At 43.2% G+C, this 13,059-nt stretch overlaps 2 non-coding genes across 2 annotated transcripts; both read left to right on the top strand.

The window, feature by feature from the left end:
• The first annotated feature begins 2,058 nt into the window (after positions 1 to 2,058).
• On the top strand, positions 2,059 to 2,131 carry Trnat-agu (transfer RNA threonine (anticodon AGU)). The gene has a single exon. It is a non-coding gene; the product is annotated as a tRNA-Thr (tRNA).
• A 97-nt stretch (positions 2,132 to 2,228) lies between these two features.
• Trnat-agu (transfer RNA threonine (anticodon AGU)) lies at positions 2,229 to 2,301 on the top strand. Its single transcript has one exon. It is a non-coding gene; the product is annotated as a tRNA-Thr (tRNA).
• The last annotated feature ends 10,758 nt before the right edge of the window (positions 2,302 to 13,059 follow it).

The raw sequence follows: 13,059 nt of genomic DNA, 5'->3' as shown, positions 1-13,059 counted from the left end.
CAACCAGCAACTAAGATATTACTCATTGTCGTAATAACGTTAAGTTCTTTCGAATACTGGTGTCCTTGTCCACTTTTATCGCCCGGTTAGTGGTAGCAGTAATGGTAGTTCTTTCCTCTTTCCTACATAATTTCCATGCAGTTTTTCCATGCTGCATGGTTCTTTTTCCTTTCCTGCTAGCTTTGGCTGGAGGGATGGGGGGTGGGGAGGAGCCTTCGCCTTTGCTGTCCTTCATCTTCCACCTTTGATTAGATAGTTAGTGTAGCTTGTCAGAAACAGCCTCGTAAGGACCAGCAGGTCTGCTGTTGTTTGTTAAATCTTTGTGTTCCTTTGTGTTCCCTTCTACCCTCTCCTTCTCTTCCCTCTCTTCTCCTCCCCTCCTACTCCTACCCTTCAACCCTCTCCTTATCTCTCTTCCCTCACTCCTTCTCTCTTCTGCCCTCTTCTTCTATTTCTTCCTTCTCTTTTCCTCCCCTTCACCATCTGTCTTTTCCTCTCCTCTCTCTCTCTCCTCCCCCTCTTCCCCTTCTACCCTCTCCTCCTCCTCCTACCCTCTCCTTATCTCTCTCCCCTCACTTCTTCTTCTCTCTTCTGCCTTCTTCTTCCACTCCTTCCTTCTCTTCTCCTCCCCTTCACCATCTGTCTTTTCCACACCCCACCGAAGCAAGGAAAGTTCCCATTGTTTACTCTCTCTGTGACCTCGTCCTGTTGACTCTCCTAGTGACGTCCAGCCTGCGACTCCCTTCCCAGAACCGGCCCGGGACGCTTCCTAGAAATGGCCAATTCGTCTTCTCATCTCCGCCGTCCCTCTTTGTCTTCTTTGTTTTCCTAACTCAGGGTCTTTGGGTTCGTTTGTTATTCTCTCTATTGGTTTCTACTCTTCTAGTCATCTTTTTTTTCCTTCTTCACAATTTTCATCTTTTTCCTTCTTTATTTTCCTATGGCTATTTTCTCTCTAGTAGTAGTAGTAGTAGTAGTAGTAGTAGTAGTAGTAGTAGTAGTAGTAGTAGTAGTAGTAGCAATAGTAGTAGTAGTAGTAGTAGTAGTAGTAGTAGAAGGAGGAGGAAGAGAAAGAGAAGAAGAAAAATATCAAATGGAAAAGATTAGAAAGAAAAAACGAATATAAAATGAAGAAAAAAAAAACTCTTGTACTCTTGCAGTCACCTTCGTCAACTTTATTTTTACTTTTTCAATCACCTTTTTTTTCCCACGTCAACTTATTTTCTCTTTTTCATGTTTTCCTCCTTCGTTACTTTCCTATCTGAAGGTTTTTTGGGTTTTCCTCCTTCTTTTTATCGCTTTTTGCTCTCCCATTCACCTTTATTTCTTCTTTTCTCTGTTCCTTCTCTTCCCTTCCTTTTCGTCTCATTCCATCTGTCTCCCTTTTTCATCATTATCTATTTATTTCCTGCTTTCTTCTCTTCCAGTCATTCCTTTATTCTTACTTCAACTTTTTTTTCAATTTCTTCTTCTTTTTCTGCCTTTTCACCACTTTTTTCCTGTTATTCTCTCTCCTCCACTTCTTCGTACTGTCCCATTCCAAAGTCTGTTTCCCTATTGTCATTTATTCTTCCTATCTAATTTTCCTTTCATTTCATTTCTGTTCTGTCTTTCATCTACCTCATACATCCCTTTCCATCAATCAATCAGTTCAATTCAACATTAGTGATGATGATAGCTATAGTATAGTTTTAGTGGTTGAAGTAGTAGTAGTAGTAGTAGTAGCAGTTGCAGTAGTAGTAGTAGCAGTAGTAGTAGTAATAGTAGTAGTAGTAGTAGTATAGGCATAGTAGTAATAGTAGTAGCAGTAGTGGTAATGTTGGTAGTGGTAGTAATTGTAGTAGTAGTAGTAGTAATAGTAGTAGTAGTAGTAGTAGTAGTAGTAGTAGTAGTAGTAGTAGTGGTGGTGGTGGTGGTAGGGACGGTGGTGATGGAGTTGGGGATGGTAGAAGTAGTAGTATAATATAGTAGTAGTAGATGTAGTAGTAGTAGTAGTAGTAGTAGTAGTAGTAGTAATAGCAGCAAAAGTACCCTAGTCACCCCTCTCGCCCACACCGCGCCTTCATAGCTCAGTGGCTAGAGCGCTGGTCTAGTAAACCAGAGGCCGGGAGTTCGATCCTCCCTGAAGGCAGATGATACCGGGATAGATTTTGTCTTACCAGACTTAGGTATTTAAAAGGAAAACATAAGATGGAAAGCTACCTGTTGCTATTGCATAACAGTACCGTGCCTTCATAGCTCAGTGGCTAGAGCGCTGGTCTAGTAAACCAGAGGCCGGGAGTTCGATCCTCCCTGAAGGCAAACGAAAGTGGTATATATTTTTTCCCTATAGTTGTATGCAAAACTGAAGGCTTGATACGCTCCTTGACTTCCTTTTTGTTTCCCAGAAATGTTGAGAAGGGAAAATGAGAGCTTGATATGATGCTTGAATTCCAATATATATCTCGTAAAGGGTAAGAAGGAAAAAACATTGTCCAATTAACTTAAACCTTTGCATAAAAAACGAAAATTTAAAGAAAAGTTATAATGTAAGTTTTGAAATAGAAAAAATAATGAAAAAATAGAAAAAAATAAAAATAATGAAAAAAAAATGAAAAAGAAAGAAAAAGGACAATCTTTACCTTTACCTCCATACAAGTCTTCTATTCACCGTCACTCTCAACACCTCACAATACACATCTTACACATCAATTACCACACTCTGAACCAGCTTGTTATAACCACTACCACTACTACCCCTACTACTACGAATGCCTCAATATACCTTTTTTTCCCCCCCAGCTCACCTTTACCTCCATACAAGTCTTCTATTCACCGTCACTCTCAACACCTCACAAACCACATCTTCCACACCAATTACCAACCCCTGAACCTGCTTGTTATAACCACAATCACTACTACTCCTACTACTACTACGAATGCTTTAATACATCTTTTTCTCCCCCAGCTCACCTTTACCTCCATACAAGTCTTCTATTTGCTGTCACTCTCAACACCTCACAAACCGCCACTTACACAACAATTACCAAACCCTGAACCTGCTTGTTATAACACCGAGTCGCGGCCGGCAATCATTAACTAACCAAAACAAACTATTGGCCAAACCTTCGCTTACTCAGTCCCGCTAACTCACCAATGTTTGCCTGTCACATAATCACTCGCCCGATGCAAACATCTTTTTTTTTCTTTCCTTAAACAAATATTTCACCTTTCAGCGACAAACATCAGTAATTGAGTCGAATAAATATTAGTGTATCTTTTTTCTATATACAGGACAAGTTTTTTGAAGGAAGGTTAGCGGTGGTGTGGGGAGTGATGGAGGGGGGGGGGGTAATGGTTGTTAGGCAGTCGACAGTCTTTGTTTCATTCAATTTATTGCTCACAAATACGTCTATCCATTACTTAAGCCGTAATCAAATTGACAATGTATCACTCAAGGTTAGGTTAATGCAAAGACCCCCAGCAACACCATTTTTTTTTTACAGCAGAGGAGACAGTGCAAGGGCGTAAAAAAAAAAAAAAAAAAAAAAAAAAAAAAAAACATGCAGGGAAGAATTCACGAAGCACCAAATACTAGTTCACTCATAGCTCGGGTCTAAACCAATACATCCACCCCTCCAGTACTCATTATTCGAGTCTTTAGAAGATTTCGTGTGTGTTATATCCAATGTACACATCTTAATATCTTCACTGTAAGAGATTCGGGTTAATATATCACTTAAAATTAGGTTTGTGGAAAGCCATCACACATCAACACATCAACTGCACGAAGCTTCAAACCCTAGTTCACTCATTGCCCTCGTCTATACCACTACTTCCACCCCTCCAGTACTCTCTATCTAAGGCTTTAAGAGGTTTAGTGTATGTTATATCCTCTATACGCATCCTAATACACTCCTTGCAATAGATTCGGAAGACTTATAATGCAATGCAGCAGACGAGCACGACCAAGACTTCAACACACCATCCCTCCCGCGACCTCGCCACTCCTTCATTCCTCATTAATCCACATTCCCACTCCCCCCTCACACCCCACTCATTCCCTAACACACTGATGAGAGGCCAATACAGATCAACACTCACCATGGCCACCAGTGAAGGCAGGAGGAGCCAGGCCTTGGGAACACTACCGCGAATTTGAGGAAAACTTGGACCCAGCCGGCCATTCCGCGGGCGTGTGGTGGAGGCGGCTGAGCGACTTGCGTGCGCCTGCGTGAGAGCCGGAGATGCAACATTACCTGGAGCGGTATTCTCAGACACTTCCACCTATCATGTCCACTATCTGAAAAGGCCGAAAAGGAGATTAATCGAGTTTTTATAAGTGTTTTTGAAGGTTCACGGTACAGAGGAAGGGTTAAACTACCACCAGGGTCATAAAACTATCCCTGGAAATGCCGACAACTCTTACAAAACCTTGTCAAATTAGAGTTCGTAAGAGGCGAAGCGTTTGAGAATATCCAATACGGTTCCTGACCAATAAGTATATCAAAGACGCATCGATAATTTACGGTTTTAACACAAAGTTTGATTGGATATTGTTAGTGGTGTGGCGAGAACAGCTATTGGGCCTGAAATTGATGGATGCTGTGTTCCGAGGACGAGGATCTGGTAACTCTGCGGCGATAGTCATTTGTTTTCTTATTTCCGCTTTTATTTTTCCCGCCAGGCCTCCTTACGACTAACATAACACTTTAGCATCAAAATTTTGTGCTCTACGTATCTGAGATCTCTCGTGTTATCATACCTCATATAGTTACGGAGAGAGAGAGAGAGAGAGAGAGAGAGAGAGAGAGAGAGAGATATGCTCACTGGCTGGCAGGTTCTCATTCTCTACCCCGCCAAATTTGAAGTTGCACAACCCGTTAAGATTAAAATTGGAGGTGATGAAGGTATTACAGGTGGTGGAGGTATTGGAGAGGTGGTAAAGAAAGAGGAAGTGGTAGAATCGATGGAGGGGGTGGAGGTGGAAGAGGTAGTGGAGATGGAGGGGGTGCAGAAGATGGAGGCAGTGGTGGGGGTGGTGGAGGTGGTGGAGGTGGGGGTGGAAGTGCAGGTACAGCGTCTCTTTAGCCTGGAGTGTTGAAACCAAAGTGTAGAGGTGCTAGAGATGGGATTTTGTCTTATATATCGTAGTGGTAGTATAGTAACCATTGAACATAACACTGATGACTTTTTTTTTCAGTAACCAGAAAGGCAGACCCTCCTACACACACACACACACACACACACACACACACACACACACACACACACACACACACACACACACACACACACACACACTTCATCAACTCGCCATGAAACAAACTGCACATACTTCACTCACAACAAGATCCGTCCAGGCACACAAACCTTTCCCTCCCTACTCATAACTAACGAAAAACACGTCCATGAAAAAAAAAAAACCTGTCTGTGTGTCTGTCTCTACGTCTGTCTGTTTTTCTGTCTGCCAGTCTCAACGTGTGTCTGTCTGTGATGAATCTAAAAAGCTCCGATAAAAATGTGATATAACGGAAAGCAAAATTCATAAGCGGAAGGAAAAAATTGTCTGCCTCTGTTTGATTTATATTAATGGAACCCTAAAACTGCACGGGTGAAAAATGTAAATAGGAAAAGGTGTGTAAAATATTAGAGTAGGGAGTTTTAAGGGTAGAGTGTGTGCTATCTCACTCTAAATTCTTGATACTGTCATTCTCTCTCTCTCTCTCTCTCTCTCTCTCTCTCTCTCTCTCTCTCTCTCTCTCTCTCTCTCTCTCTCTCTCTCTCTCTCTCTCTCGCTCTCTCTCTCCCTCACCCTGACCCTATATCTATCACACACACACACACACACACACACACACACACACACACACACACACACACACACGCACACTCACACACACACTTTCCCCCCCATCCACACACACATTCGCCCCCCTCCGCCCCATACACTTTTTTTTATTTTTTTTACTGTGTCTTGTTGTCCAGGAATTTATCTATACACTAAAAAATATGACCAGGCAGGCTGTCGACGTTTACCATAAAATAAATAATCCTTCAAACGAAATGCCCGAACCCAAGCAGAGAAAAGAAGAGAAGAGAAGAGAAGAGAAGAGAAGAGAAGAGAATAAGGAGAAGAGAAGAGAAGAGAAGAGAATAAGGAGAAGAGAACAGAAGAGAAGAGGAGAGGAGAGAGAGAGAGAGAGAGAGAGAGAGAGAGAGAGAGAGAGAGAGAGAGAGAGAGAGAGAGAGAGAGAGAGAGAGAGAGAAAGCAGAGGAGAAATGTATTGGGGTCAGAATATATTGGATCTGACGTAGCAGTTTCTAGCGATTGAGTAGAAAGAATTTTCCTCTTAAGACAAAAGGAAAGGAAAGGAGCAGGAGGAAGGCATTCAGGAGGAAGGCAGCAAGAATGGCAATGGACTCTTATTAGTATGTGATATGACCGAGCAGTTTTGAGGAGAGGAGGGAAGGAGAAGGGAGGGAAGTATAAGAAATAAGGGAGGGGAGAAGGAAAGGAAGTGTCAGGAGGGAAAGGAGGGAGAAGGAAGGGAGGGAGGGAGGGAGAAGGGAGGGAAGTGAGAAGGGGATTGCGTTACGAATTTTCCCCTTACGACAAAACGAAAGGAACAGAAGGTAAGCATTCGGGAGTAAGGAAGTGAAGATGGGATTGGATTCTTCTATACGTATGTGATCTGACTAAGCAGTTTTCCATATATAAATAACATAAACGGTAGGAAAGACAGTGGATGGGAAGACAATGCATATATTAATTTTGATATAGAAGAGGAGTCTGCCCATGTGGTCTGACAAAGCAGTTTTTTCGATCTGAAGTAACACAAATAATAGGAAAGACAATGGATGAGAAGGAAGGACAAGCATAAATTTAGGTACAGAAGAGGAGTCTGCTCATGTGGTCTGACTGAGCAGTTTTCATATATGTAAAGTAACCCAAACAATAGGACAGACGGTGTTGGGAAGGAAGGATATCCATAAATTTAGGTACAGAAGAGGAGTCTGCTCATGTGATGTGACTAAGCATTTTCCCAATCTAAAGTGACAAGCACAACAGGCAAGAAAGTGGCGGCATATGCTTAAGTAAAGCCTTGGGATCTGTACGAGGGGTCTGACGAATCAGTTTTGCAAGGACAGAGTAACCAGTTTAAGTGTTAGGGAAGGTTGGCTGTACGAGGGGTCTGACGAATCAGTTTTGCAAGGACAGAGTAACCAGTTTAAGTGTTAGGGAAGGTTGGCGCAGGATGAGTTAAAGTGAAGACCCGAAAAATGTCGTCTGAATAAATAACAGAAACAAAAGGAATGACAGTGGGGACATATGTACGAGGGGTCTGACTTAGCAGTTTTACAAGGACAGAGCAACCAGTTTAAGAGTGTCAGGCTTAGGGAAGGTTGGTGAAGGATGAGCTGAAGTGAAGAGCCGAAAAAATGTTGTCTGAATAAATAACAATAGAAACAATAGGAAACACAGTGGCGGCATATGCTTAAGTAAGGACGTGGAGTCTGCACAAGGGGTTTGACTTAGCAGTTTTCCAAGGCTAGATTAATGAATTTAGGAGTGTAAGGTTGGCGCAAGATGAGTTGAAGTGGAGAGCCGAAATCTGTTGTCTGAATAAATAACTTGAAGCTGTTAGATTAGTGAGTTTCCTTTTAAACTGTTGAAAAAATATATATCAAACACTTATTGACTGAGAAGCGAATTTATTTTCAATCTGCCAAAAATGTAATAAATAAACAGTCTTCTATTGATGTAGTAGTGGATCCCTTACAAGAGCTGTTAAAGAATATAGATTAGGAACCATTTATCGCTAGGAGGACGAACCGCTGTAAGTGTATAGATTAAGCAACCTTGCAGCGATTTAGAAGCCAATTTCCTCTTGAACGCCGCCCCTGTCCCTACTAGGCAAAAGAGGTGTTATAAGCTTCACCGTAACGTTATATACATCATCTTAAGCTTTACTTTACCATATATGAAGAAACGTAAAAGGTCCTTTCCCATGTAACGCTAGACAGTTCACTCTCACCGTCACCAAGTCAAAAGTGGTATAAATGAGCCCAACCGTAACACTGCACATATCATCTTAAGCGTTACGTTACTCTATTTAAAGGACACGTGACACTATCTTTCTTTCCTTTAGACATAGAAGGCGTACTCTCTCTCTCTCTCTCTCTCTCTCTCTCTCTCTCTCTCTCTCTCTCTCTCTCTCTCTCTCTCTCTCTCTCTCTCTCTCTCTCTCTCTCTCTCTCTCTCTCTCTCTCTCTCTCTCTCTCTGTCTACCTTTCTTTCTTTTAGACATAGAAGGCGTACTCTCTTTCTCTTTCTCTCTCGTCCAGACTCTCTCTCTCTCTCTCTCTCTCTCTCTCTCTCTCTCTCTCTCTCTCTCTCTCTCTCTCTCTCTCTCTCTCTCTCTCTCTCTCTCTCTCTCTCTCTCTCTCTCTCTCTCTCTCTCTCTCTCTCTCTCTCTCTCTCTCTCTCTCTATCTCTCTCTCTCTATCTAAGGCATATGAGCCTCACCCTAACATCACATACGTCTTAATCGTTACCTTACAGTACAATAAAGTAACGTAACATGTAAAGACAGCTTACTCCTACTCACCGCCAATCTAAGACAAAAGCGTTACAAAAGGGCCTCACCGTAACGTCACATACATCATCAGCATTACGTTACTCTTCCCCATTCTAATTCTTCTTTTCTTTTCCCCTTTATCACTGCTACGTGTTTTTTTTTCTTGTTTTCCTGTCTTTATTTTTTTTCTCTTTCCATTTCCTTCTCTTCCTCCATTCCCTTCCTTCCCTTCTTCATTCCAAGTTTCTTCTTTCCTTCTTTTCCATGCCTATTTTCTACAGCTTCTGTCTACCCAATTTCTCCTGCCCCTCCTTGTGACGCATAACGCTATCTCCTCCTCCTCCACATCCCTCAGCACATTGCACAACCGCCGCCTGTTTACAGACACCACCTCTCGCACGTGGAATGTGTTTACCTGAGAGGAATTTCCGCAAGGTAGCCTCTTCCCCTTCTGTTTGTATTGCGGAGGAGGAGGAAGAGGAGGAGGAGGAGGAGGGGGTTAAGAGAGGGGGCGCTGCGTCATCTACCTCTGTTTAGCTTTCTTTTTATCTGGCTGTACCTGGAACACATCACTATGCAGGAGGGGTGTGTCTTTTGGGTAGCATTGCGTGTGCTCATGGCAATGGGGCAATGGGTCGCGATCTAACTGTTCCTGGGGCGCCTTTGTTTGTGTGATGAAAGCAGCGTTGTCTGCCCTGATCTGCCCTTCGAGTTTGGTGCCTACGACTTGGACGGTTTTGCAGGATGGGAGTATCAAGCAGGGATGTGGAGTTGGATAAAATAAAAAAATTCGACTCCGACTCTGAAACTGAGAAACGAACCAAAATAAGAAAGAAGAAAAACTAGCCCACAAAAAAATCTCCTTCAGTAAAGACAAAAAAGAATGAAGGCAAAAAAAAAAAAGATAAGAGATCCACTGTTATGTTATTAGTGTTGTTCTTTTTATATCTTTTCTTGTTCTTCTTCTACATAAAAATAGCCCCAAGAGCGTCAATTTTCCTGTTTATGGCGTGACGGTACTTCGGATAACATCAGTGTACGATAAAAATAGCGATAACGTAACTACTGTGTGTGTGTGTGTGTGTGTGTGTGTGTGTGTGTGTGTGTGTGTGTGTGTGTGGTAATAATAGCCTCAAGGGTCTCTATTTAGGTTTGTTTTTCCTTGTTACATAACCTGAAAAAAACATAATTATAGAAGTTTTTTTTGGTGTGAGTTCGTTTTTCTTATCTATCTTTGTTATCACTTGATCTATTTATTTATTGATCTATTTATACGTTTTTATCTATTATTTTTTTTTGTGTGTGTATCCAGTTTCTTCCTTGAGTCTTCCTAGCGCTGTTGTCTTTCTTGAGTATTTCTTGAGTCTTCCACAAATTCTCGTTTTTATAAGTGTTTTTTTTTTTTTTTTGCTTTTTTTTTTTGTTTGTTCTCTATATGCATTATTATCTTACTAGTTTCCTCCTTTAGTCTTCCTTGAGTCTTCTTTGAGTCTTCCTTTACATACAGCCTCGTCTTCCGTATATCTATTTTTAATCATCTTACTACGCATTGTTTTCTTCCTCGTGTCCTCCTGTCTTCCTTGCCATCCCAGAGTTTCGTCTTCCTCGATTCTTCTCTAAAAGCCTGTCTCAGGTTTTCCTTGCAGTGCCGTCCCTTGCCACGCCCTCAGACTATCAACAATGCGAGTAGCCGTGTTGGTACTAGCGTCTCGGTGTGCCACATTCCTGCGAGGGGGCGGGAGGCAGGGCGGCGAGGGGGCAGGAAGGAAGGCGCGTCGTGTGTTTGTAAACTCTGACGGCGGGGCGGGCGGCGGCGGCGGCGGTGCTCACGTCACGGGGCCAGGAATGTGCTGATCGGAGGCAGCAAGAGGAGGCGGCGATGCGTGGTGCGTAGTGCTGAACGCCGTCACCAAGGAATGCAAAAACAAGGATACTGTGTCTTGTCTTGAGCTCTTGCAAGATCCGTTATATTCAAGATTTGCACTGTTAGACCCGATATCATTTGGAGTCACAGATACAGACTTTGATTATGAAGTGCTGAACCAAGGAATATAAGAACAAGGATACTGTGTCTGTCTTGAGTTCACTAAGGCCAAGCAAGATCCGCTACATTCAAGACTTGCACTGTTAGACCCGATATCAATTGGAGTCACAGATATAGACTATAATTATGAAGTGTTGAACGCCGTCACCATGGAATACTAGAACAAGGATACTGTGTCTTGAGCTCACTAAGGCCAACCAAGATCCATTATAGTCAAGACTTGCGCTGTTAGACCCGATATCAATTGGAGTCACAGATACAGACTTTGATTATGAAGTGTTGAACGTCGTTACAAAGGAATACAAGAACAAGGATACTGTGTCTTGTCTTGAGCTCATTAAGGCTAAGAATCATTATCTTCGACTTGTATTGTTAGTGAAGGTCTATGGTAAACACGCAAGCTGTAGAGGATTCTTATGTGTCAGTGTTGGTTCTTAGGAATTAAACATTACCAACACAACATTTCTCATGCTAATACAGACGTGAGCGACATTCATTCCGAGTCTGTAATATAATCGTCTTGAAGGATGAAGGCGTTACGCAAACACACACACACACACACACACACACACACACACACACACACGACCCCCCTCCCCTCCCTCCACCCCCTGACACACACACCATCGGATGCAAGGCCCCAAAATACACACACAGACGAGGATGATTACCCAAGAGAAGAGTCATGTGGGAGCGGCATGACTGGAGGACGTGGACAGGCCGGTGCTGACGTCAAGGGGACACTATAGGAGGTAAATTCTGCGCCTGGGAGAGTAACGCCTTGAGGGGAGGTGACGAAACGAGAGGAGGATGTCACACCAACCCTGCGCCCTCCTCTCAGCACGGGGGGCCAAGACACAGGACCCAGAAGAACTTCAATGACCTGCTTTGGGGCAAGACACAGGACCCAGAAGAACCTCAACGACCTTCTTCAGAATAGCGGAACAAGAATAGTGTTATGTGTCCTTTAAATAGAGTAACGTAACGCTTAAGGTGATATGTGCTGTGTTACGGTGGGACTCATTTATACCACTTTTGACTTGGTGACGGTGAGAGAGTGAACTGTCTATGCGTTACAAGGGAAAGGACCTGTTACGTTTCATTATATAGAGTAAAGCTTAAGATGATGTATATAGCGTTACGGTGAGGCTTATAACACCACTTTAGCCTAGTAGGAACAGAGGCAGCGTTCAAGAGCAGGACTACTGAACTGTTATGAGAGATGGTCCAGTTAGACAAGTTCCAATGTATGCAGCGGTCCGGATGAATACTGTAGCTGGACCCCAGGCTCCAGGAGAACAAAAATATAATTAAATAACACAAAGGTCCTGGCGATGTATTCCTGCAAGTGAATTTCCCGGACTGACTGTAGGCCCACCAGTCAATCCAGGAAATGCACTTGCAAGAATCCCAGGAGCGGCCCACAACGACCTTTTTCAGTGGGGCAAGAATGTGAGCTTTAGGAACCTCACCGATCTTCTGAGAATCCTCCAGCGACCTTCAACGCAGAGGCACAAGAATGCTAACCAGAGGAACTGCAACGACCTTCTTTAACGCACGCCTCCACCACTGACCTTCAACGCAGAGGCACAAGAATACTAACCAAGAGGAAACCCAACGACCTTCCTCAAAGCCACCAGCAACGACCTTTTCCATGCCGCAGGTATCCCCAATGACCTCAAGCCCAGCGGTGCAAGAATACAACCCAGCAGTACTTCCAAACACATTAATCATCGCTATAAAAAGATAATGACCCAGTAGAACCACGGCGTGACCTATTATTACGAGCAATCTTATCCTCTGTTTTTGCTAGATGACCAAGACACATTATACAACCCATGAGAGGACCGTGCTCTGAAACGTCTCGGCGCCTCCATTCGCCTGTTGCAAAAGTCTCTCGTAGTAGAAGTTCCTGGGCTTGTCATGGACTGTTTTGTGACCCTAGTGAAGGCTCTACACGACATCCACACCATGAACGGGAAAAATCACCCATGAAAACCCGGTCAAACTTCTCTGTGGCCTTAGGAAATGGTCGTAAAAATCGCAAAAAGCCTCTCGAAGTTTTTGGGCTTGATACAGACTGTTTTGAGAGCCTAGTGATAGTTTTACACGACCGCTACACCCTCAACGGGATAATCGCATATGAAAACCCGGTTAATCTTCTCTGTGGCATTGGGAAACAGTCTTAGGGAAGAGGAGGAGGAGGAGGAGAAGGAGGAGGAAAAGGAAATGGAAGAAGAGGAGGAGAAGGAAAATTGATAGAGGGGAAAGTAGAAAGGAAGGAAGAACATCAGAAAGAGGAGGAGGAGGAGGAGGAGGAGGAGGGAAGGCAAATGGAAGAAGAGGAGGAGGAGGAAAATTGATGGAAGGAAAAGTAGATAGGAAGGAAGAACATCAGAAAGAGGAGGAGGAGGAGGAAGAAGAGGAAGACAGTGGTTAACGGGAGCCAGATAT

The sequence above is a fragment of the Eriocheir sinensis genome, chromosome 24, assembly GCF_024679095.1.
Source record: "Eriocheir sinensis breed Jianghai 21 chromosome 24, ASM2467909v1, whole genome shotgun sequence".
NCBI lineage: Eukaryota > Metazoa > Arthropoda > Malacostraca > Decapoda > Varunidae > Eriocheir > Eriocheir sinensis.
Note: the sequence above shows the minus strand (reverse complement) of the source record. Positions and strands in the feature narration are given on the sequence as shown.